This window comes from Micrasema longulum, unplaced genomic scaffold, assembly GCF_059751315.1.
Source record: "Micrasema longulum isolate JH-2025_06_02 unplaced genomic scaffold, ASM5975131v1 h1tg000137l, whole genome shotgun sequence".
NCBI classification, from domain to species: domain Eukaryota; kingdom Metazoa; phylum Arthropoda; class Insecta; order Trichoptera; family Brachycentridae; genus Micrasema; species Micrasema longulum.
In genome coordinates, this window is record NW_028277343.1 from 235,156 (window position 1) to 262,396 (window position 27,241).

A 27,241-nucleotide genomic window follows, 5' to 3' on the forward strand; every position below is an offset into this window, starting at 1 on the left:
AGTAGGCTTACGTTTTGACCCATTAGTTTCTTTGTAGACGTCGCTCAGTACGCAACTCCTGATTTGAATCTAACTATGCCGTGTTGTGTCCTTTTAAAGTGTATAAATACTGCTAGGATCTTAAAGAAACAGGATGCAATTACATGTGTAATTAGCAAACAAATGTTTAAACAGCAAATGCATTACTTAAAAATTGAATTATTTTTCCATCTGTCAGATTGCCGAAGAAAAAAAATGGAAATTTCGTTAGTGTTGCCAGGGTAGTATTTTTTTTTACCCTATTTTGCTCATCTAATGAGAGAACTAATGAAAATTAGACCTCGGATTACACAATGCCGTGGAGGACATTTGAACAACATTATCTTTAAAACATCAAATATTATTTAACATAATAAAAAATAATCCGTTTTATGCAAAAAAAATTGTTTTATATTGTAAGTTTAAAGTTCATTAATTCAGTTACTCTTATTAAAAGACCCTTTACTTATCTACTAGGTTGTGTCAATCAATGTTTCCGCGTGCACAATACAATTTTAGAGAAATTAAAAAATTGCTTTTTTTTACCTTACATTTGTGTTGTGATTATATTTTTGAACGTTGTTTTTTTGTATGTAAAAAAAGTTTGTATTTTAATGTTTACAAACATCAATTATTTTCAATAGATACTGAATCGATTAATTTCCTTGCGATTTCTTAATTTCTACATATAAATTTGTTTTAAATGGATTTTTAGTAATTTTTAAATGATTTTAACTGACATTTGATACATTTTTGAAAAACGGATTCTTACACAAAACGCACCACAAGTAGCGCAGAGTTTGACATTTGCGAAAATAATTCTTTACTTGAAAATGAATTATTTTGTGCCTTGAAATTCAACCATAAACAAGCACCTAGATACCTAATTGAATACAATATTTTAATATTAACGAGTTTTAGTGTTGATATTCAATCATAAACAAAAACCTAGGTACCTACTTATAAATAAAAAGTATTTTTCATTTTACTCAGACAGTTTTTGCACGCTTTCACGACACAGTTAATTTTCTTTTATTATTATTTATTTATTGACGGACTTATACAGTCTATTTTAACAATAGTAAACTTTCTTCTTATATTTACTAAATACAGGTACAAATGAAATAAAATAAAATTAAAACTAGGACAAAAAAATAAAATAACTACCTCAAGACAAGATCTGGTCTATCTTAGTTCTTTCCTTTATTTTGGTTTCGAATTAAATGTCAAGGTCACGTCGAAACACGGTTGGCGATTAAAAAATGAATAAATTCGCGTTGGGTATGGGTAAAGTGTAATAATTTTACAGGCACAAGGTAAATCGTGCTCTGAATTTTCTTAATTAACACATATCCATTTTTTCCGTGGATTATTGTACTCGAGTAGTGATTTTTGCTTGATTTTGGTTTAAATACATCGAGGCCCCTAACCCATTAAAACGAGAAGATAAAACGAAAAACTTACCCTTATCACGTATAATTAAATAGCTCAAAAAAGGCAAAGATAAATACCGTGTGTCCTTGTTTACGAAAAAACGTTTGTTCAACCAGCTAATAGGAGGCAAGCCAACGTTCGCGCAGGACAACGTATGTAGGGTCCGCTTGTCTCAAATACATTTTCGCGTGTGTATCGTGATTTTATTTCCTTTTTTTCAAATTGTTGATGACAACGCAATATTTTCTCAAACTGAGATGCAATGTGTATATTTACGGCCACCGGTATATTTATACTGATGTCGAGTATCGCTTTCAGGTTATTGCGTTGTATTTCACGCAAATCAATTATAACTACGAATCAAGTAGAATGAGACTGCCGATCGTGCTCTTGATCGGGCTAACAAGATGAAAATGCAATCACTAACTTCAAATTGCTGGAAGCTGTGCTCGTTCTGTGTACATACTATATTTATTTATATATATATGTGGGGTGGTGACAGAGGGAGGTTTTCCTAGAAGCGCCCTGTTAGGAATTATCCATTAGAATTTCCAGGAAATGTATATTTGTTGGAACAGATTCGTGGAACAAGCTTCGAGTGAAATCTGTTCACTTTACGATTTATATTTGTACGTATCTGTTACATACTATATTATAAATCAATTTACGACTCAATTCACTTGTCTACAAAGGAGATAGTGAAATGATTAGACTGGAAAGAGATGATTTAATATCATAGTATTAACAATGTGTGATTGAAAGACAGTGAATCCTTATACTATAACCATCATCAACAAAGTTTGTACAAATTTTTGTAGACAAGGACTGGATTCAACCCCCTAGGGAGCTGTTAATACGAGTACTAACATACTACAACAAAGATGAAGAACATTTTAGAGAAGGAAACGTAGTAGTCAAAGCATCCACGGGGCTTTTGACCTGTCATTGCCTAATTTAAGTGGCCACTTACGAAAATTGAAAAATGAAAAAAAACGTTTGCAAAAATTTAGACGAACTCAAAACATTGTTGACAAATCCACCTGATCCAAGAAAAAGTACAAAAATTAAAAAAATATTTTAGGCATTGCTTAGTGTGGGTGAAATAATTCAATCATATGAATCTCACACGCAACAATTTCAGCTCACACATTTTTTTTTTCATAGAGTCTTTATTCAATAAAATATACACATTATTGCAATATTAATACATTATAAAGAAAACAAAGTATTAAGATATATTTTGTCCAGATAAACTATTCAATAATAGTTTGTCATCGGGTGCTCAGACATTAGTTTTAATTAATATTCAAATAAGAAGAGTACAGACATAATACTGTATACGTATTAAATAATAAACATAAAAAATAGTGTAAAGATTTTTTATTTTTTTTAAAGAAAGAAAATAGAGTAAAATGATACAATTAAAATTAAAGAGTAATTTACTTGAATATATTTTAAATATAAGAAAAAAAATAAACACATATATAAATAGTGTGTGCTCATAAATGTAATAAAAAAAAGATAAAAAATGAATTAAACAAAGTAAAGTAAATCGAGAATTTTAATTTATATCTACAGAAAAAAAAAGTAAATTTAAAGTACATATTAAAATTAAGATCTAAAAAATGTAAATGAAATAATAAAGTAAATACTAAATATTATTCTTAGTATTTACGAAAAATACATAAATGAAATGCAAAATTAAAGGGGATGCAATCAGCACAATGTCCGAAGATACACTAAGATTAGGGTAATAACATTCAGCGATATATTGCAGAATGTGTGGTGGTAGGATTAGGAAATTCAAATAATTCTAATAGTAAAAAAGGACTTGGCATTAAAAAATAATATTCCCCTGATAAATAATCAAATATCTTTTCAATATAGTCCCCTTTTTTAATTAAAAATGAACTAATCGTGAAACGTTCAGCATCTTAGCCCATCTCCTTCCTAATCACCACCACTACACATTCTGCAACATATCGCTGAATATTATTTACCTAATTTAAGTGTATGTTCGGACATGATGGTGTTTGCATCTCCTTTAACTCTGCATGTAATATATGTATTTTTGCGTAAATACTCATAGCCACACAAGAGTTAAACATTTTTTTGTGAAATAAATGTATGGCAGGGTTACAAATTATGGAATCAGGCGAGAGTCCAAATCTGAGGCAGGTACAATTGAGAAGATTAAGGGTCACCAATATGGTTAGGGCACGTAGAACAAATAGATGACGAAATAATGGTATGAAACAGATATATGTGGCAAAAATTAACGACAACGTAGAACGAGGATGTCGAAAAAAATATGGCATCATCAGATAAACCGAAATCTGAAGTCTTATCATGTTAAAAGCAGACACAACCGGAGGGCATGTATGCATATGAAAGAAGCTAGAAATAATCCTCTCGAAAAAGATAGAAATGGGACGATCGTAGTATTAATATTGTTTTTTAAAACAAATTGAAAATTATTGTATGCCAACGGCAGAAATTAATAATTTTCATAATAAATATACTTTTAAATTTATTAAGTTTTATGATTAAATACATAAAGCAATATAAACATGACATTTATTTTATTTAGGTTACCTTTAATCACGATTTTAGATTACTATTTTATTTCAAGATAAGTATCAATATTAATTAATATTGAATAGTCGGGGTCTACGATCAAGGCGCACGGAAGGAATGCGGTCAGCATTGATGAATATATTGTTCTTGAATATCGATGCGCCAATTTGAAACTCAAGCGGGCAATGGGGGATTCCCTACGGGGAAATGGGATGGTAGCAGAAGTACCATTATTTTGAGTAAAATACAGATAGCCGGAGAAGTGACGTCCAAAGGTAAAATGTAGATGTATCCGAATCTCCTATGTATGTTCCGCGATTTTGCGTAGTTTTCGAGTACAGATTTTTTAAATGAGTTTGTGAAAATTGTCAACCGGATCAATTTTAAATGATTTTTTTTTTATTTCTAAAAAACTTTTTCAAGACAAAGTTGGCCTTAATTGGCTTTTATTGGCTGGAATCAGCCTTCAAAGACACTGAGGTGGAGAATTCCTAAGGATAGTTATGATAGAAAGTGTGTAAACTAACATAAATAATTGTTAGAGATAAAATGGCGACTCAAGTAGCAGTAAACACAAGGTAAAAATGACTGAGGAATTTTCCACCTCAGTATCTTTAAAAGCTGATTTCAGCAAATAATAGCCCATTAAGTACTACTTTTTTGTATAATTACAAAACCTTAGGGTTTAGCGCAGTTTTAAAAGTTACTAAAATACTAAATAGTGGCCTTTTTAGATTTTAAATTAAAAGTTGAAAGTTTAAGTCTGACCTTTGAACCGAAATTCTGCATTTTAGATAAAAACTTCTGGAGCTTTCATTAATGTTACGAAGCTGATTATTTTATGCGTGGAAACACATTTTTTTAAAAACGAGTTTGCAAAAAAAAAAAATCCCGAAAAAACTTTCCATAAATTTAAAAACAAAAACTGATCACGTCAAAAATGTTTTAAAAATTAATTTTAAAAATCACAACTCGAAAATTACGCAAAATCGCGGAACATGCATGGGGGCAATTCGATACCCTTCAATATGAGGCACCTACATTAAACCTTTGGACGTCACTTCTCCGGCGACTCTGTATATCACTGGATTCATCCCCAACTTTTCAGCATTTCGTGTCAACACACCACGGTGAAAAATCCTGGATAAATAAAAAGGTTCAATGTATCTACTGACACTAGAATTAGACTTGTAAATTGTAATTCCGGTTTTTCAGAACTCATCAAACTTTAAAGTGGCTTCTCTTCAAAATTTACAAAGAGTGACATCACGTTTTGCCATTGAGTCTAGGGTTCAACTTTAATTTCAAAGACAGGATTTTACTCTTCATCTGTCTGGACACAGAAATTATAGCAAATTTAGCATTGTTACGGATAGTAAACTGAACATCATGAGATTTCATTGAATCATGTTTACACATTCTATGCGAGTGCGATGCTTTGCATCGTAAAAGGAGCCTCATCCTTGGGGGACCACTGGTTAACTTGAGGATGTTAAATAGCTCGCCCCCTACCTAATAGACCGATACTTTACGGATACACAAAAGAAAATAATAAATAAGTATCCACCCACTCTGATTTTATCGGACCGAGTGGATTGGCGCGACTAGTTTAAAACAGGCTCGTACACGACAGATACAGTCAATCATTTTTAGAATATTAATATTATAGATGAGAACTCGAACCATCCAAATACTCTCGAAAGCGCCCAGTTTTCTCTGCTGTCTTCGGACGGACGGTATATCAATATGTAGGAATAGGTAGTTGAGGGTTGGCTGGAGTTCCTACCCCAGTTAGAGATTGACAGAGAAGACACGAGGTTGCTGTTTGATGTTTATTTATTACATGGCGAATAAATATTGAAATATGTTGCACGAGTGTTACGGCGATGAGGAGTTGAAGTAACTGGAGCTGAGTGACTGCGTAGATCTGGACTGGATGACAGCACTGAACTTGTTGGGCCGACTAACTGAACGGGCTGTCTGACGCTGGCTGCGTCCTGTGGTCTCTTTATAGACCGTATTCCTTTGTAGTTCATTTCTTCATGGTAGGGACGATGTGAATGTACTGCAGGGCGACGACCCCATCCTTATGTGCAATATAAGTTGTATTGGATTCGATAGAAAATGATGAGATTGCATCGTCGGTCATTAGTCTACTTCAGGTAAACTAATTTAACACGTGTGTGTCATCGACTATGGACTATGGAGCCTAAAAATATGATAAATATTTTTGAACTACGCAAAAAGGTTTTATTGACTTTAGAAAATTATCATCCTAATACTCTTTTTTTTTTAAATGGAAAAATCGGTTCAGTTTTGAGGTCCGGAAAATGGTTCAACGAAACGTCGATTATAGTGAGGCATTATCAGTCTGAGGTGTCTTTTTTGCAAAGCATCGGAGAAGCATTTGCGAGAGAGTGACAGAAAAACAATGTTCAAATACGTATTCGTTAAAATTGTCTGCCGCATATCTTTTTGAAAGCTCCTGTTTACAAAAAGTTGAACAAATTTAATCGAAACTTTGGCGGAGGTTGTAACGTCGACCGAGCGAGTACTGTCACAAAAAATGTAAAACTTTGAAAATTAAAAGAATTTAAATTTTCCGAATTGTGAAGTAATGGCTACGGAGACAGCTGGAGATGAATTATATCAAAATAAATACTCATTACTCCGAAACAAACTTTAAAACTTTGCCGAAAATGTTTTTTCAAATATGTTATTTTTAAAAGTTTTGATATTTAAGTTTCTCCGCTACCATTTAAACTTGTCCTATTAAGGAATAAAAAACAATTAATTACAAGAATCAACTGTCAAATTTCATATATTATCTCTCTTTTATTCGTGAATTATTTTTTTTTAAAGGATGAAGATGAATTGACATAGGTTGGCTCGAAGTCTTATATTTATTTATTTATTTTACATAAACAAACAATCGACAATGATATAATAACATAAAAAAGATACGGTTTAAAGAAAGACCGGCGAAGTTTCTAATTAAAAAAATACATATTAAATTGTGGTATAACAAAAGGGTGTGTTTATGTGAATTTGTATGAAAGTAAGTGTAGAGGTGTGCTTGTGTGTATTTGTGTGGGAGTAAGTGTTCAGGTGCGTGTAAGCGTGAGCAGCATTAAATGGCAAATTGCAAACCCGGCAAAATCTAAAAAAAAAAAAGAGATATTAATTGAAACTTATTCAGAATACAATTTTTTACAATAATTTTAACATTGTCAGTAATACAGCTTAATTAGTAAGACTTGGCTTTTAAATTATCGGCTTTGTTGCTAACATGGCAACCTCTACTTGAGTATTGCAAAGTTGCTAATGTATAAAATTAAATTTATTATTTCACTTCTGTTTCTTGACATAATCATGCTTATGTCATCACTGCTTACGTATAAAATATTTACTGATAAGTTAAATATTGTATCAGTTTTTTGTGATTTGCTCAAAATAAAGAAAGATTGATTTTGCCGGGTTTGCAAGTTGTACCTTCGAATATAAATATAGTTACAAAATTGACACACGTTTATTTTTACGAAACGATCTTCTTTTTACAATTTTTTAATGTTAAATCAGTTACTTTCTAAAAGAGACTAGCTCTTGTGCTTGGAGAGTGACTTACACTAATCTATTTATTTTGCAATTTGAAGTTATATAATTTCGAAGATACTCATAAATGAAAAAAAATAAATAAAAAGAAAAACAGAAAATAATGATACAGTAATACTATATTATTAATATTTAAAGCATTAACTTTGTGGTCATATATTTTACTAAATGTTATTAAATATTTGTATATTACCACTTACCGACTTTTCTATGTCTACCGGTTTCGAGACGTACCCGTAATAAATAATATCAAACCTGTTTTTTATTCAAATAACAATATTGGTAAATTATTGCTTAATAAAAAGGATAAAAATAGTTTATTAAATAATTCAGTTGTTTACCAATCCAAATGCAATACATGTCCTTCAGTTTACGTTGGAAGAACATCAAGAAATTTAGATATTCGTGTTAAAGAACATATGAGGTGTCTTCACAATAATAGTTTTTCTGAATTCGCAAATCACCTAATCAATTTAAATCATGACTTGAGTAAAAAAAACTGGAGTTAAAATCTTACATACAAATAATAAAGGGTTAAAAATAAATAATGTGGAAATATTTCACATCAGGAAAGCTTTAAAAAATAATGTTCCTTTTATCAATAATCAAAAAAACTTCCAAAATAGTCCTTTATACGATGTTCCACTGTAATGGTCACCTTATAAAACCTATTAAGCTTATCCCCTCCCTCCATCCCCTCGACTTTTTTCATTAATTCTTAAACAAGAGAATATTTTCATAATTTAATCAGTGCATGTTTGTACTAATCAGTGCATGTGCTTATTAAAATACATGTCGTGTTTGTTTTATATTTTTGTGCAACAACTATGGTGAAGGGTTTTGCATGTTGGTTTAATTGGTGTCCTGACGAAGAGACGAGTACGTCTCGAAACCGGTAGATATAGAAAAGTCAGAAAGCGGTTATATACAAATATGTAATAACAGTAATAATAATTAAAATAGAAAGCTGTTTTTGCTCGGGTTCGAAAAATTTCTCTAAATTTACTTTAAATTTATTTTTCATATATTAGTTTTAATAGTTTTAAGTTCATTGTGCAGAATACTATATTTTTTTATTCCTTTGAAAACAAAACTAAAAGTGTATATTTTATATCAACCATGTCGGTAATCGAACCCGAGACCTTTTGCACGGTAGGCAAACGCGCTGACCATTACACCGCGGGACCGACAAAATTAGGTATTTTTAAATTACGAGGACATGTTTTGTAATGTACTTATACAAAAATAAATAAATTGAATTTGAAATTAAAATCAATATCTTACTAAATGATATTACTGCAGAGAGATTAATATGTAACAGTGTATTACGTTTCACGTGATGAATGTAATGTACAATTTAAATGCAGACATTTTGCCAGAAATATGCAATGCAGCAACTGATTTATACGTTTCCATATATTATTACTTCTGTGTTTCATAGCCCAGGCAATTTAAATATTTGGCGCCATCAACATGTTAAAACAGAGATGGAGAACATTAAAGACAAAGAAATCTGAGCATTTACAGGGCTCATTAACCGTCATTGGCTGGTTTAAATGGCCGCTTTACACACTGTGCCACATTCACCATTAAGATAGTCGAACTTATGACAATTACCAAGACGGTATGCTATACTTTCGTCTGTATTTATCTACCGAGGTATTACAAAGCTGGCTCTTTTGACACCTCGATACGAAAATTCAGGAAAATAATAAAAGAGATCGAAAAAATATAGTAACAAAATTTATTTTATGGTGGGGACGTTTTTACGGCTAGATGCTCTGTTAATAGGGCAGCATCTAGCAAGTCTAGCAACTGCATCTAGGCGTTCAAAATCAAAACTAACAGTTATGTTAGACTTTAATTGGACTTCAAAATTGACTTATTTCTCTCTCATATTAAAAAAAAAACTGTCTACCTCAGAGTGATTAAAAATAAGTTAATTGCAATAAAAGCAAGAACTGCTCGGTGGAACCAAATTTTGGTCACTTTTAATGAGTAGATATGTGTACCGTGAGTTGCTAGACCCGTGGTGACATACCAATTTACCTACCTCAAAAATTGAACGGGGGGTGAGGTCAATTGTCTATCTTAGTAATCCCCCGGGAGAATTTATCTTCAATTATAACGTCATAACGAAGGTGTGTCACTTTAGTAGGTAGAAATGTGTACCGTGACGTACACGTCCCCTTGTTACATATTGATGTACCTACCCAAAACATGAAAATGGAGGTCGGTAGTGTATCTTCGTAATCGCTCGGGAGAATTCATCATCAACTTTACCAGTAAAGGTATAACGTCCATAACTTCCCATCGTAAACGCGGCCCAGAAATAAAAAAGGTTACGACCTATCGTAGGTAGATTCTCAGAGATACATATATCTAACGAAAAAAATAACAGTAACTGAAATATAATAGTCGTCATTGTGAGATGGAGGAGGTACAGAAGATGATTATGTTTTTTTTTATTTATAATTTTTATTTTATAAATCAAAGAAAAAAAAAATGTTAATTATTCTTTTAGCAAAACTTTAATGCCACTTGATGGCCGATATTAGCAAAGTATTTTTTTGCTAAAAATATACTATAGAAATTAAAAACTAACAAAAAAACACAATTTCACGAAAAGGAAAAAACTACTTATTTTATTTTTAAAAACTTTTACTGGACAATTTTAGGAAAAATATTTTTTCTGGTTTAAAATTCTTATATTTCTTATTGAAAACAAAATTTAACTTCTTTTCATTAACTTCTTCAGTCAATATTTTATCTTCAAATTATTAAAATAATATTACTTAAATACTTCATATTTATAGGGTTCAAATGTGCCTATTTTTAAAAAAAAAAAAATTATTTGTTTAAATTTAATGTTGTGCACACAGTGCTAAGTTAATATAAATCTAGACAATATTACGAACAAAAAATAAACCTAACACAGCACCAATTACGTACACAACACAATATATGAAACAACTATCTAACAGTACAACAAGATGTAAGAAAAATTTGTGCTTTGTGTGAATTTACTAGCGATTGTGTTTTTATTGTTGTGAGTATGAAATGTAGTGCGTGGAGTGAGGTGTATGGAGTGATGTGTATAAGATGTGGTGTTTATGTAGTGTGTATTCTGGTAGTACCTAGTTTAGTATGAATTGTTTCTGTTTATTTTCAAAGAGGCTAATTGATACTAATATTACAGTAAGTTTAAACTTTGAAGTAGGGCACACATAAGCAAATTCTCTTATGTGCTCCAATAATAACAATAATAATATTAGTAATACCTATGTTTAATTTGAATTTTTATAAGATCAATCTGCCAGGGGAAATACATTTTTTTAAATACAACTTTTTATTACATTTTTTATCAGAAATACATTTAAAAAAAAAATTAATTCCCACAATTTTGAAAAAACTGCGTTTAAGAACTACCGAAGGCATAATTTTACGTAGAAATACAGGAAAATGTCACAAAGTTTATGTGATTTAAAATGATCGTATTTCTTTTTAAAAACAAAAAATTAAGATTTTGCTTCCGCTATTTTAATTTTCAATTTATTGTTTTAAAATTGTTGAAACTAATTTAAGTTAGTCTTCATATGAGAATCGAGATACAAAGTTTAGTCTAAATTTGAAATGGCGTAATCTGCCGGTCGAAAAGTAATTATATTTTAGTTATATGTAAAACTTTTGAAATACCTTTAAAAATTATTTCTTTCATCTAATTTATGTTTTTTGTTTTTTATTATTACGCGATTTTTAAGAAACATGAGTTGTTAAACGGCAGAATCGTATGATTTCCTCATTTTTCGTGCGTTTTACCCGACTTCAGCCTTAAGATATTTTTCAGTAATTTATTCCTCTATCTCGAGATAGCCTGAGTTATAAGATAAGATCTTTAATGGCCGAAATTTAGCGTGGCTTCTGATTGAATTACCCTTCCCTATTATCAATACGAAGATTATTAATTTATCGAGAACAAACAACTACCGAAATTTGCTCAATAAGTTCGCTCTCTTGTAAATACTCTTAGTTTGTATAGAGGGATAAAGGAGTTAGCGAGGGAACTTTCCTACAACAGAGGTCTTTAAGCTTTCAGCCAGAGAGCAAATAGATTTTTTTTATTTTATGTACTTGAGTATACTTTATGGAAATATTCATGTTATAGGTACCTAAGACCCGTACAATATTTGCTCAGAGGCACCTTGTAAGAAAAATTAAAATGGGGTAAGTAAATAGCATAAAAAAAAAGTTTTACCTTGAAAACTACATTAAAGATTTGGCTAGTCAGGGCGTGGTATCTTTGGCTGGTTACCGTATCGCAATATTTTGTGTGTGTGTCTCTGAAACGGTAGGGACTGAAACCAGCTCATTAAAAGAATTTGATATTGAACAAAAATCTATTTATTACATTAATTATTCAGACATGTTATCGGTGAATAAAAAATCATAGACTGACCAAACATAAGATTATATTATAGTTCGTTTGAGATTATTTAACGACGGGGGAAATAATTAATGTTGCTTAAATGTTTTCATCACCCGTAAGTGTCCAAGTACTTTCCAAGTATTATTTAAAAAATACAGAAGTAATGAATTTACTCTATTAAATAATCGATTGAAACGGTAATAAAAGAATTTCCAATAGTAAGAGGGATAAAAAATAAAACGAATTCTCACTCGTTATTTATTAGAAAAATAATGGACTTATTTTAAAATATAATATTAATTTAACTTTGTTTCCTGGAATACGTGATTTTTTATTTCTTTATCTAACACGTTAGACATAATTTAAATTCTACATTGGTGGATTTATTGCAAAATGGCAACTTCTTCCAACTAACTGATGATGATGATTTCACTAAATAAAGTTATTATTTAGTCAATTTAAGTTTTTTTATTTTTTATTTTATTGCTCAAAAAACTTATATTTTTTTAAATACTAATGTTGCATAATTTTTTAAAATTATTATTATCTAGTTATTCTCAACTTTACTGTGTTATATTTATATTTAGAACATACGATTTTCTCATGGTTATTGTTATCATTTATTTAGAGATGTTATGTTTCTTTTTTACTTTTTGTTTTTTGTAAATATGTTCACTAATATTTTTAGCTATAATTATTCTATTATTTCATTCTATGAACTACATAATTATTGTGCACTGCTGTGATCATTTCTGTAAATTATTATTTTTTGTCAAAGGTTCTTTGAACCGTTGATGTATAAATAAATAAATAAATAAATATACCAATCTGAATTCCATTATTCAGATCTAACGGGCTTTGCAGACAGTGGATATGAAAGTATGCAACTAACCAATTACTAGATCTATAAAAAAGGTAAACTGGTGCGCAATCAATCAGTTCCTAGTGGGGCGATGAAAGAATGGTAACAATGCGCTTATCTGTTCGGGGTCTAAGTAGTGCAGTTCCCCGAACCTGGACCAGATCTCCCGGGGTGGTTGGTTCTAAAGGGGGCCAGGCGCGCACGGGCCGACTGGGTGATCTTCGATCTCCAATGGGGTGGATTCTTCACAGTCAGGCGAGTCCGGGCCAGAACGAGCCGGGCTCGACGACTTAAAAAACCACAGTCCTCGAAGCGTGAACAGGAGCCAAGAGATAGAGCATGAATTCATGCAGGACCAAAGAGGGCTTTGAACTGAAAAGTGTGGGTCTTCCGGGGATAAAAAACTACCCACCAGGGAAGTTTGAATGCAGGATGGAGTGTAAAATCGTCCTGTAAAAACGCGTTCATGTAATATTCTTCAACTAGCAAAAGCTCCAAAGAAAATGGATTATACGTACCCGCAGCGGTCCACCGCGTCATTAAGAAAGTTGTAGGGTCAAGCCGCACTGGTGAATTTACATACAGTAGCTTCGAGACAACTATGAATTTCACACTTATAGCCAAATATTAGAAGCTGTGCCTCTCAAAGAAAAATGGCGATTCCGCTTACGAGAAAACAAAATGTGCCGTGACACGCATTATCGAGACTGCGGCGTAAACGGAATGGCCTCATCCAGTGTTGCCAACCTCCTTCATGCGAGAATCTGTAGATACAGAAACATAAATTGGTAGATTTCGATAGATTCTTTGTCTATCGGGCAGGGGTGGTGGGGGAAGGGGGGGATGTAATTAAATTTCCCTACTTTTTTTCATTACAAAATTTTGCATAACATGCAAGTGTTATTTTTTTTAAAATAAAATCAAATGGCGATCCCTTTGGACTAATGGATGACGCTTGCTTGACACACGGAGATTCTCTGATACGATTTCCATTGAGATCATAATGACTTACGTAAATTGTTACGTTTATCGTAATTTCAAGCTTAATGATAAAATAATAACTTCTAATCGCTGTAACAATACTAAGTATTGAAATAAAATTTGTTGTAATGATTTGAAGATAATAAATTGAACAGGAAAGTGGCCGCAGCAGAATCTTATTTTTTGGTTTTTGAAAAGAAATATAAGCATTTTAAATCACATAAATTTTTGTAAAATTTTCCTTTGTTTCTACGTAAAATTATGCAATCGGTTATACCATAAAAAAATTAAAAATTATTGAAATTGTTTGGTTAAAACCTTTTTATATAGAACTGTATTTTTTAAATACAATAATTCTAGTTGTCATATTCAATTTTAAACAATATCTTATTTGGGTTTTTATAACATTCATACCGGCCGTTTGGCGGTCGCAGACGGACGTGTTTTCTGTGCTCTACATTTTAATGCATTTTTTAAAACAAAATTTCGTTCGAAACATATATTTTTTGTGTTCCTTCGTACACAATTTAAACTAGGATCAATACCATGTTATTTTTGGACTGGATTATCCTTAGCGAGAAGGTTTTTAGTAGAGAATTCCTTCTAAATCTGTTACAATAGAGAGAAAAAACATTTTTAGACATTAAAAGGGCTGACAACCTGTCATTGGCTGGTTTAGATGGCCACTTTATACACTGTGTTACATTCAACGTAAGCGCCTAAACTTCCATACTACCTTCTTAATTTTTTTTTCGCTGTTAGTTGTTTGGCGGGATCTGAAGCGTGCGGCCGCGGTCCCAATTTGGAACTAACCCTGTATTCCTTCACTGTCATACTGGGAAATTAGAAAAAGGTGATTGTGCTGACCATGTGTATTTCATTGATTACAAATTGACAATAATGCAGTGAGGGGAACAATGAAAGCTTTTAAAGGTTCTTGTTTTGTTATTTTCGCGGTTTGATTGTAAAGAAATATTACATTTTCGCTTGATTAGTTTTTTTTAAAATTGATAGTGATATGCAAAACTGAAAAAAAAACACAAGTTTGTATGAACAGTTTCGGGAAAGGGGTTGATGCTTTCATTGTTTGTTGCAACAAATTTAGATCTTCATAATTCCATAGGGAGGAAATCCATCCTGCCTACAAACATTTGGACATACTCAAAACATTGCTAAAGAAGTTCCTTGATGATTTGAAAAATTATTGGTATTTTTTAAAAACCAAATGTTTCATTTTTTGTAATTTTTGTATCGATGTGTTATTTTTTTATTTTTGATATGTTTTTTTAGTTAATTATTTTTTTCAACTCAACACTGGTCCCGTAAAGTTGAGATTTATGTCTCAAAAATGTAAAATAAATTGCTGTAGATTAATAAAGTAAAAGAAATAAAAAAAATGTAATGAACAGTTTGTACCTACAGAATAAGACGATAAAGGTAATAAATGTAATATATTGAGTTTTTCTACTGACGTTTCTTGGTGGAACTGCATTTTAAGTATAATGATAAAAATACGTATGTAGTTTTATTTTACTTTTATTTATAATTTTGACCAGTTGAGTTTTTCTACTGACATTTCTTGGTGGAACTGCATTTTAATTATAATAATAAAAATTCTTTATCCACTTTTATTTATAATTATTTTATAAATATTTTACCAGTGACCGGGACCAAAAAAATTATAAAATATTTATAAATAAAAGTGGAATAAAACCTTAAAGTATTTTTATTATTATAATTTTTACCAGTGACCGTCAAACTGGCGATGTCGGTCTCGAGTAAAAAATACTTTTTATATCCACACAAATGAATTCAGGTCTGAAAGGGTTGAATACCCAGTAAATAAAGACATGAGTGGATGAAGGCAATGTTAAAAAATGTGAAATTTTTTACAAAAACGGCTTAATTGAAATATTTATTTACTTGCAAAATTATAATAATAGCACAAATTCTGAACACAAACTTTTCTTCATCTCTATTGTAATATTTTAATTACATATTATAACTGATGTTTTCAGTTCCGCGGGTTTAAAAGGCCTACCCAAAAAGGTCCTGTGATAAAATCTACGAGCCGTTCGAGCTTCATAACGTAATGTTTTCATAATCGGTTCACTGGATAGAGGGATGTTTTCGCTTCATCCTTGGGAAAGCACAACCCTTACAGGATTTTGTTATTAAGGGTATTAGGCTAACATTTTTCCTTTTACTGTACTAAAATCTTCCAGATAAGTTGTTAACAGTCGTTTGCGCGGCCATAATTTTATTGACAGACACTAAAAAAGGGGTTCGAAGGTTCGTTCGACCTCTAAATAGAGATGTACTAACATACAAAATTCAAATTAATTACCGTAATAAAAATCTAGTTCGTCTCGTAGTGTAATGACCACGCTGACCAGCGCGTTTGCCTACCATGCAAGAGGTCTTGGGTTCGGTTCTAGACAAAGTTGACATAAAATACTGATTTGAACGGGTGTTTTTAGACAAGAACATAGTCCCTGGACTGGCACCTGAAGTATAAGACTGATCATCTTACCTTCATACAACTTACTTAACGTGTCCGGATGGATCGTATCCTGCTACTCCAATACGCAGCAATGGATATAACCTGGTCATTTGGCCCAATCATGTAGGTCCCCGGGAGTGCAGCCTTCTCCCATGAGCAGGCATGTCAGTAGGTGGCTGTCGTCCTGGATTTGCCGCTATCACACAAGATATCATCACTAGAGAGTGGAAAAATGATCATGATAAGATTGGTGTACCCATAGATTGCTCTATGCATCATTATGTGCGAAAAATGATGATAATGAGCACTAAATTTAATAGTTTTGTAGGATTTTGCTAGTTGATGCAGGGAGCTCCTACCGCAGTTAAAGATAAAAGAAGAAAACTGTGTTTTATTTCGGTGTGTAATTATTACGTGTTGAATAAAATACAAAATTTGGTTACAAAGCACGAGATTTGTACGTCTGATCTTATTTACTACCGACTATTATTGACTTAGTACTGACTGGATATGAAATATTTGACCTGCGCAAATTTGACCACATAACCGTATACCGCACGCAAGTGAGCTGGATCAGCATTGAACTTAGAAAAAACATTCACATTCCATAACTTTTACAACATTTTGACTAATCCCAGTTCGCCTGTTTATCTTAGAGAGCTTTATGGGCTATCTCTTCGTTCTAGTAACGAGAAAACCCTTTTAATACCCATTCGCCGTTCTAATGTTTTGCCTCCTCTTTCACAGTAGTAGCTGCTTGATTGCGAAATAATCTATGCACTAATTTCAGAGACACCCTTTTTTTACATTTAAAACGAAACTGAAATGTATGGAAATATTTTGACTTGTAAAATTGAATTTAAAATGTTTTAAAGCCCTGAAAAGCTTGTACGTAATTTATTAAGAAAACAAATTAACGAATAGGAAATTAACGGAAAAAATAACATAGCTAAATGTATTTTTAACCGTTCCGTTAAAATTAAATGAAAACATATAAATCAGACATACAACTGCCTACCGAGTCATTAAATTTCCCTAACAGCCCAGTAAATGTTCTCTTTAGGACGATGAAGTGTTTGGAGATGTCAGAGATAAGGCGCTTTCGTGATGAAAAATATTAACCTATTATCAAACGGTCGATAATAGGACGTTCGATATTAGCGCGCAGTTCCCTACTTAATTAATGTCAGCTACTTGCAAATCGTAAAAATAAACACCTAATCTTGATCAAATCAACCCCTAAATAATTTTACAAAGATATTTGTGTCGATAACGTGTTTTTAAATGTTATTTTTGTTTAAAAATAGGTCTCGATTGACGTAGGGGATAATTTTTAATGATTAATAATTAAAAATAAAATTAATTTGAATTAACATTTTTTTAAAAATCTTTTGCTTTATTACATTTACATAAATGATGTCTGATTATTACTTTTAAATTTTAATTCTATTTTTAGTTCTTTATATGCATCAGATAAAATAAAATATATATTTGTATTTTTTTATCAATATTCCTACAGAGATGAGGTAGATTTTTTTTCAAATTCAGGATTATCGATATTCGAGCGTTTACAGGGCTTATGACCTGTCATTGGCTGGGTTGAGTGGCCACTTTACGTACAACATTCCCCATTCCGCTTATTAGCGAATATCGACAACGGTATCATTTTGATTCTTGTATATATCTTATTAAATGAGAAAGCTTTCACTAGCGTGTTGGAGCACCATCTATGTATTGATATTGAAGTTAAGTATTTTTAATTAGCATATTACTTTATTTTATGTATTTAAGACTCTTCCGAGTTAAATTAAGTACTAGTAATCGCCTGCAGATGATTCTGCAATTTATTTATACTTATATTTTGACCAGATCTTATTACACAACATTATTTTTTGGTATGTGTATTTTTGTACATACACAAATCTGGATTTCTCCCGAGGGGAAGTAGGTATATATTTTTTTATCAATATTCCTACAGAGAACTACCTACCTCTCTGTAGGAATATTGATAAAAAAATATATACCTACTTCCCCTCGGGAGAAATCCAGATTTGTGTATGTACAAAAATACACATACCAAAAAATAATGTTATATATTTGTACAATTTCTGAATATCTGAGAATGAAGTATTTTTGCAACCATGATTATTAGATAGTAAAAGTAATTTGAATCAATATTTATTTAATGGCTTTTAAGAAAACATATTTTTTTATTAGTTTTTAGCACCAGAATCAGGCTTGAGAAAAATCACATTTAATTACTGTGATCTAACCAGAAATTGAAACGGAAACGTTTTAATCGTGAAGCAAGCATCTTACCCCATTACGTCAAGAACGCCGGCCCTATTTTAGAAAGATATTTCATATTGACCTTGCCAAGAATCCAACTCAAGACCTTTTTTTTTTTTTTTTTTTTTTTTTTTTATTTATTAATAAAACATATAAGACATGAATATCATGATATTATATTCCCAGGAGTTGTACGAGAAAACTCATTTGGGACGGTACATAAAAAAATTAGTACATTTCTTGTAACAATACATAGTATACATTTAAACAATAAAAATTTAAACAAATTTTATCAATCTATGAACTTAATATTAAAAAAGGAAAGAAAACATTTAAACAATCTGTGAACTTAATATTAAAGAAGAAAATAAAAACATTCAAACAATCTGTGAACTTAATTTTAAAAAAGAAAAGAAAAACATTTAAACATTCTGTGAAATTAATATTAAAAAAGAAAATAAAAACATTTAAACATTCTGTGAACTTAATATTAAAAAAAGAAAAGAAAAACATTTAAACCTAAAACACAATATATAGACTATTCACAGAAACTGAGCTAAAAACTATCACTTTCAAAAAGATTCAAGAAATAGGTCTTCATTTCTGGTCTTTGAGATTTACCACTCAACATTTCATTTTTAAGGTCATCAGGCAGTTTATTAAATTGTATACGACCAATGTATTCCAGAGACCTTTTGCCGAACTTCGTGGAACAAAATTTAGAAATGTGAAGATTTTTTGCATGTCGTGTATTATAGTTGTGAATTTCATGATTAAATGTAAGTTTTAAATTTGTGTGAGCAGAAAAGTTTATGATGTTTGAAATAGTGTTAGTGATGTCATACAGTGCCATTACCTTGAAAGGAAGTATTTTTGTGTTACGATAAATATCCTTGACATGGGAATCCCATTTCAAACCAAGAATGCTTCTCAGAGCTCGGTTTTGAAGAACTCGAATCTCAGAAATCTGGTTTTTGTTAGCGAAACCCCAAATACAGCATAAATAGGATAGGTGAGAATGTATCATAGCGTAATAGACGGCAAACAAAACAGAGTTTCATTTTCATTCGTTTGTTCACATAATCACCAGATGTTAATTAGTATTATTATTATTATTATGGATAACTTATACAGCGCCATTTTCGTAATATAATACCTCAATAGTGCTGTACAAAGTGATTATATAAAGATATAAATTTAATTTTAAGTTTTTAATTTTAAAAAAATAATGTACTTTGTCACCACATGTTAAGTATTCAAATGATTTAGAGAACAAGTGAGTTTTAAGTTTCTTCCGAAACATCACATTACTCTCACAGTTTCGGACCTCTGCTGGGAGAGCATTCCATGCCGTAGGGCCTGCAACCGCAAATGCGCGTTCGCCGAATTTAGTGCGCTGTTTGCGTACAGGTGCAATAACTTTTCCTTTCGACGTAGATGTAGCTGATCTGTCAGCTAGTTTATCTGAAATGTAGAGTTCCCTTAGATATTTCGGAGCAGAGTTGTGCAGTGACTTATACATAAGCCAACAGAGTTTGTATTTCACCCTATGTGGAAAACATAGCCTGTGTAATTCCCGAAGTAGTGGAGTGATAGGACTGAGAGGACTAGAGATTCCAAAAATAAGTCTCGCTGCGACATCCAATACAGACTGTAGGCGAGTCATTTTATTCATCGGTAGACCTGCGTAGATACCATTATAATAATCGACTCTAGACACTACAAATGCATTTATTAGTTGACCTATCCGTAATCGGTAGTCCATAGGTCTCTGAATTTGTAAAACAATTAGGCGTTTATTTGTTACACAGAAATAAGCGGATCGTCTTACGCTTCAGGTGCCAGTCCAAGTTGTGTACCTTATTCATTTATTTATGACAAAATACAAGATTTTCAAACTTTACATATTACATTCCATTACCTACATATTTTATTTGTACAAAACATTCCCAATCAGCAAAAGTGCTGGTATGAAGGGGTATTATATATAATACGAGTAATACAAGAGTTTAAATCAAAAGTCGATAAAATAACATCACATATCACTCGTCACACGGGCTGTAAGAACTGTTTTATTTAGGTGTTTTTTAAGTACGTATATGTTTTGTATATTTTTCAGATCATTAGAAAGTGAATTGTAAAAAATTATTGCTGTATACAAAAAAACTGTTTCATTTTGTGTTGGTCCTAGGTTTTTCGCAAGTTAAATTATTTGATGCTCTTGTATTTATTTTATGTATGTTGTAGTTAAAATTTAATTGAATATTTGTCTTTATTTTAATATTTTTCATCTTAAATATCATTTTTATTTTTACCTTTACCTTTAAAAACAAATATTTCCTATTAACGTTCCCAGAAATTGAATCCGGGACTTCGAGCGTGGTTGGTGAATGCGCCAACACAACACTACGAGGCGGACTTATTTTCACTCGATTTCCATCGAGTCGAAACGTGTTGTCCAGGATTCTTGCTCTATTTCATACGCAAAACTGCATTTAGCATCCGCCTCGACACAACGTTTGTTCACAAGTTGTATGCTAATTACTCGTATGTGTCCTAACCAAAGAACAACGGTGTTTTACAAATAAATATTTCTTTTATTAGAAGCCGTATCTCCGTCAAGTTTAATAAAAATTATTTTATGTTTTTGCTAAGCAATTAAAAGCAAAATACGAACGAGCAAATATTTCTCGGGATCTAATTTAATATTTCTTTCAAAGACTGAAGAGAAGTAATTAACGAAAGAATAATCGGAGTGTATTAGACCACATCCGCTTTCAAACTATTTAATAAACGCCAAAATATCTCTTCAAATGATGTTACACATAATTAAATCTTTTGATAAAATTCTGCTAAGTTTCATTCTTTGTCCGAGTTAATTACTTTTCAGTATTTGTTAGAAACATCTGGACCGTTAAATTTATTAAAGATGGAGTATTTACGAACTGAGGTGATATTCAAAACACTTTTATCTCGCGTACTTTGTATTTAAATACACGAGATACATGTGTTTTCTACGGCCGCGAAAGAGGCTCACAATAATACCGCTGGTTATAATATATTATCGTATTTATGCAGAGATTAAGAACATGTTAGAGAAGGGAATATACTCGTAGAATTGTTTATTTCTATTCTTTCATCTGTTATGTTTGTGAAGTTAGAGAGCTGAAACCTTTATTGCTACGGGTGAGATTAATCTGATTGCATTATTTCACCTGCATACTAGGCAACGCCTGAAAACATTCTTCCATTTTTATACTTCTCCTTGGCCCAACAATTCTTTGACTTCTATAATGGTTTCTCTAACATGTCCTTAATTTCTGTTGTAATATGTTAATATTAACAGCTCGCAAGGGGGTTGAATCCAGTCCTTGTCTACAAAAATTCAGAGAAACTCAAAACATTTTGAAGTATTGTTATGTTTGGTGGTACATAGGTACTCGATTGGCTACCAAGTTTTATGTTCGATTCCCGACAATTTCGACTTTTCGTCTTTAAATGCTCTTCTTGATGCTTAGAAAACGCGATAGGATTCTTCTCTTTTAGGGAGGATTTCCTTCCATCTGTAAGTGCTGGAGGACCCAGCCTTTCCTGGATTATTCCTGATCACTGAACTATGCAGTTATTTCCGTTCGTGCTGCTGCGGATATCCTAATCAATCTTCTGAACACATCCTGTGGTCTTGTCTCTTCCCCCTCTCTATGATAACCGAATGGAGCTTCTCGCTACTATCCATGGCCCTGTTATAGGTCCTGTCAAATATTCAGATCCAGTGGCTTATAAAAAGAATTTAAAGGCTTTTAAAAAAATTGTAATCATTTCAGCGAATTGATCATGTCCAATCAATCTTATCCCGAATAGTGGAAAATTCACTTCCCTCTTTTCTCGACCCGATGAAGTACCTAGTGTTTACTTCTGGATGACCTTCTTTCAGCACAAGGATGCTAAAGATACCAGATTAGAGAAAGCTCTTTCAGGCAGCTTCTCTCGTTCGGTTACGAGCAATTTTTCAGTGTATGCGGGCACCGCCAAGGAGATTTATGTCCTCGGGTGAGGTGTACGGTATGTGGTAGGCAAGCTATAGTATTTACCTACCCCGTTTTATTGTGTATTTTTAAATTTTATTTTTTGTTTTGAATAAATTTTACAAAAAAAACCTTATCGATCATTAAAACGTTGTGCAAATTGTTCATTACGCGTATATACGAGTACATCGTGGATAAAGTGGCGAAAAACTTTAACTCTCAAATCCCTGTTTTGAGAATTCAAGCATTTTATTTTTGTTCCAATTTCACTCTTTTATATCTTATTTATATAAAATAAGATGTTAAATGCTCATTTAAGAATTTGTTTTTAATTTTTCCGTTTCTTCATTTTATACAAGTAAATATTAAGTTATTCAAAGATTTTACCCTGAATAAAATACTCGGTATACCTTAAATTTATTTTTAAAACTATAAACATAAACTATAAACATTTAACATATAAAATTTAATATGACTTAGTGTATTCTGCCAGTTTGTAGAGCGTTGAAAACTTTACAAAACTGCATCATTAAATCAAATCCGCATATTTTCGAGTTAACTTTATTTGCCAGTAGACCCACGGTATTTTATTACACGTAATTTTTTTCTATTATTAAATGCTGTTTAGCTCCAAGAGTCAATGCTACCATGTTTTCTATTTTCTCTGGTAAAGCGTTGTATAGTTTAAGCCCCTGATTTATGAATTTCGTCTGTTTTTGCCTTGTTTTTAAACATTGTATGTAGTACATTCCAGCCGATCTCGTTTTATGCGAATGTCTGTTACTGTTTTTGTCATTTTCCGCGCCTGTAAGTTCATCTAATATTATTTTTTCAATTTGTTTGAAACGTATTTTTCATATATTTTTATACTGAAAATGTTTATATACCAAAAAAAAAAATGTTTATATACCTAAATGTCTGATTTTCTTCCACAGGTATTCCGAGACACGTAAGACTAATTGAGAACCGATTTAAAAATGGATCTCTTCAACGAGAGTAACGTTTTTCGCTCTCCTGCGACTAAAATACAAGGCGTGACGTCCTATAACCTGACTCGTCAGTCCGACCCCACTAACCGCTCCTCGGGCGAAGAACGGAACAAGATGGCGGCCGGTCTAGGTCAAGGGCTGACCAACCTCTCCATCACCGTCAAAGTCAATTGGGCGAGGAACCTATCCAAGAAGAGGATCCCGGTAGCCTGCTCATAGATCGGGTGAAACAGTGGTAGAGTACCGCAGAATTATAATTTGAGTCTAAAGTGCTATAGTGCCAAAAATTTAAAGAGGTCCAAGTGCGTGTGCCATTTTCTGTTGTATGGTGTAAATGACATTACTTTTCAACGACTTCGAGATTCCCGTAGATCTGTGGAACATCGTAAAACGTAAGTTGAATACTTTGCTCGAATTATTTTACTACTTGTACTTTAATTATTATGTTACAGAATGGGTTTAAATGTTCAATCTTTGTTTTGCGAACACGAAGCAATATTACAAACTTAGTACCATTAAACTAACGCTTTATACCGTCACAAGTTACAAATCTTAACATACAAATGAACGTATTTTGAATGTAGAAGGCTTTATCAAAATATAGTAATTCAAATGTTTGCAAAAGCATTTTGCGTTTAGAGGGTTGGATAGAACAGTGCCGGTTTAAATTTCGCAACTCGGTTAAAAAATGATGGTAGGTAGTTGTAATGTTTATCTGTACCGGATAAACCATCGGAGTGACGTTGAACGAAACGTTCAGAAAACAAGATTTTGTGATTGTGCGATTTCTTAAACATAATAACGTTAACCAAATGAGTTAATTTTAATCTATAAATATATTTTAATGTAAAATAATGATTGTGTTGATAAAAAAAGACATTTTAAAATAGTTTTTTTGCATAATTACAATGTTGACTTAAAAAAACATTTTTATGACGAAATTGGACTTTGGTGTGTTATTTACGTTCATAATTTCTGCATTTTAAAATTATAAACGCCAAAAAGTGGACACCCGTGTTATGATACTTAAAAGTTTGGACACCAGACGAGTTTGCCATTTCTAAAAGTTGTTCTTTCAAATATTAAGCAGACAAACAAAGGATGTAAACAATCATTTTCTACAAGATATTTCTGATAAAACGTGTACCATAAAACTTTTTACTAACCACACCGGTCTGATGATGTCTCCAAAGTGATATAACCGGTTATTATAATGAACCAAGTTGATTTTAATGTAGTGTAATTATTTAAATAATTGTAAAATAAAATTAAAAAACTTTTTATTATAAATATGAACAAAAATAATTTCAGGCACTATAGTGCAAGTTATTAAGGTGATTCTAAATTAATTATTCAAAGATGGCGATTTTATCATTTTTGATTGAAAAATGCCATTTTTATATTTATTTTTAATGGAAATTTTACAAAACTTAGTTGGTGGAAACTTTACACTATATTGATTGTAACAAATACCATAACAATATAATTTAGGTCTTTTCCTAAAGTTACCGCATACCAAGTTTTGTAAAATTTCCATTAAAAATAAACGAATCAATAAAAAAAATATAAAAGCGCCATCTATGAATATTTAGTTTCACTGATAAAATATTATTAATATTCACAGCATTAACTTTGTGGTCAAACATTTTAGTAAATATTATTAAATATTTGTATATAACCACTTACCGACTTCACTAAGCGTCAGCATACATGGTTTATGCTTATACAATAATCTTTCATTTCTTTAAAATGAGCTTACACACTCGAAACAAACTTTTTCACTCTAAAAAATCTATTTTTCTTTTCTCTGATTCGATTCTCTTTTTATAAACTGCACATTCCTTACTCCAAACCGAATTAAGTTGTATTTTCAGTCGTTCATTCGTGACATAAATATCAAGTATAAGCGCAATTGCTGGTAAAAATGTATTAATTACAATAAAGATTAATACATTAAAATTATTTTATAAGTTATATAAATATTTTGTAGGCTTTACAGATTCTTTTTCTTTAGTTTTTTATAAAAAAAACTAGCTGAACCCAGGCACGCTTCGCTGTGCCTTTGCCTATAACTTATTATTAGGGGAGTAAATAAAAATAGTATCGGAACCATACATTTACCGAGAAAACACATTGCTTAACATAATATCTCAATTTTCGTTGCTGTGACTATGTTGAATGTAGAATATAAGGATAGAAAATTGTAACTTTTGCTACAATTAATAAAATGGCAGCACTGTGTAGAACTGCCATTCAGTACTTGTTAACTATGACAAATTATGAGTCAATAAAAAAAAAAAAAAAAATTCTGTTTCCGTTGAAACTTCCGAATAAAAATTATATAGAAACACACTTCTGCAAAAATACCAGGCTCCGAAAAAAAATTGAGTCAATCCATCCACTACTTTTCTAAATTTGCGGCCACAAACATACGGAACCATATTTTATAAACTCGTATATGTAGATAAAGCTTTGTTTCTTGTTTAAAATAAATTGAAATAAGACGAAGTGCCTTTATTCAACTAACAAACCCTTCTTTATAAATTTCTTTAACTTCTTCAATAGTAAAATCAACAAAAACTTCCCTTTTACTTTGTAACATCGATTTATATGTAAATATTTATTATATGAGTAGAAAAAAATTAAAAAATGTATGTACAAGCTCCAATTTCCCACTAAAATACCGCTGTACTAAAATAATATACAATTTTGAATCATTTAAAAAAGAAGTACAAATTTGGAGCCTTTTTTTCACCAATCTGTTTTTGGCTGCCTAGAAGATATTGTTCTAGGCAATAAGTCCCCTAATGTGCATGTATTTTTGTATTTAAAGTTTAAAATAAAAATAATACGACGGCTCATTGTAAAATTTCACCCGGAATCCTATGGATTTTTTGTTCCATTTTAATTAAAAATAATTGACCCTGATTTCCCCCGAGAACACGCGCGCTTTAATTATGAATTTGTAAGGTGACTCCTCTCTATAATTATTGTGACGGTCAGGTACTGAGCGGGGACAGCGCGAGCGGTGTACCTGCATATCGCACCCCCAGAAGTACACTGTCGTAAGTCAAAATGAGTTAATTTTAGTTATATAAATGCAGTTTAACCATATTTGTGTTTCTCTTCTCAGTAGAAAGCTCACGTATCTCTACGATTTTTGTCAGCGAGATATACCGCAAACTTCAATATTCTTTGAAATTTATAAGGAAGTTCAATGTTTTTTTAAAAAAAAAAGTTCATTGTTTAATATACTATTAATCTATCTTATTCAAACTACGTCATGGTAAACCTTTACATTAATAAAACTGTTTTTTAAAATTATTTGTAAATGAAGTAAAGCTTTAATTTCTCGCACTAGCGTCTTTTCCACCCTTAGCACACCTGCCCTACAAAAAAATTAAACAAAAAACGTATTTGACCAAAGAAGCGATACGCACTGGACGCGGACGCGAGTAGCGGCTAGGAAAGAGAGGTTTGTAGAAGAGATGCTCATCCGAAAAATTAAGGGTTTACTCCATTTTC

At 31.6% G+C, this 27,241-nt stretch overlaps 1 protein-coding gene and 1 long non-coding RNA gene across 2 annotated transcripts in view; one reads left to right on the forward strand and one right to left on the reverse strand.

The window, feature by feature from the left end:
* Nucleotides 1–27,241, reverse strand: part of LOC148284249 (uncharacterized) — a 556,808-nt gene that overhangs the window by 235,090 nt on the left and 294,477 nt on the right. The gene's annotated exons all lie outside the window — the stretch shown is intronic.
* The window catches only part of LOC148284253 (uncharacterized), a 407,986-nt gene that overhangs the window by 114,692 nt on the left and 266,053 nt on the right, over nt 1–27,241 (forward strand). Inside the window, exon 2 of the long non-coding RNA XR_015825375.1 lies at nt 23,663–24,108. This is a non-coding gene — a long non-coding RNA (uncharacterized LOC148284253). The remainder of the gene's footprint in view (nt 1–23,662; nt 24,109–27,241) is intronic.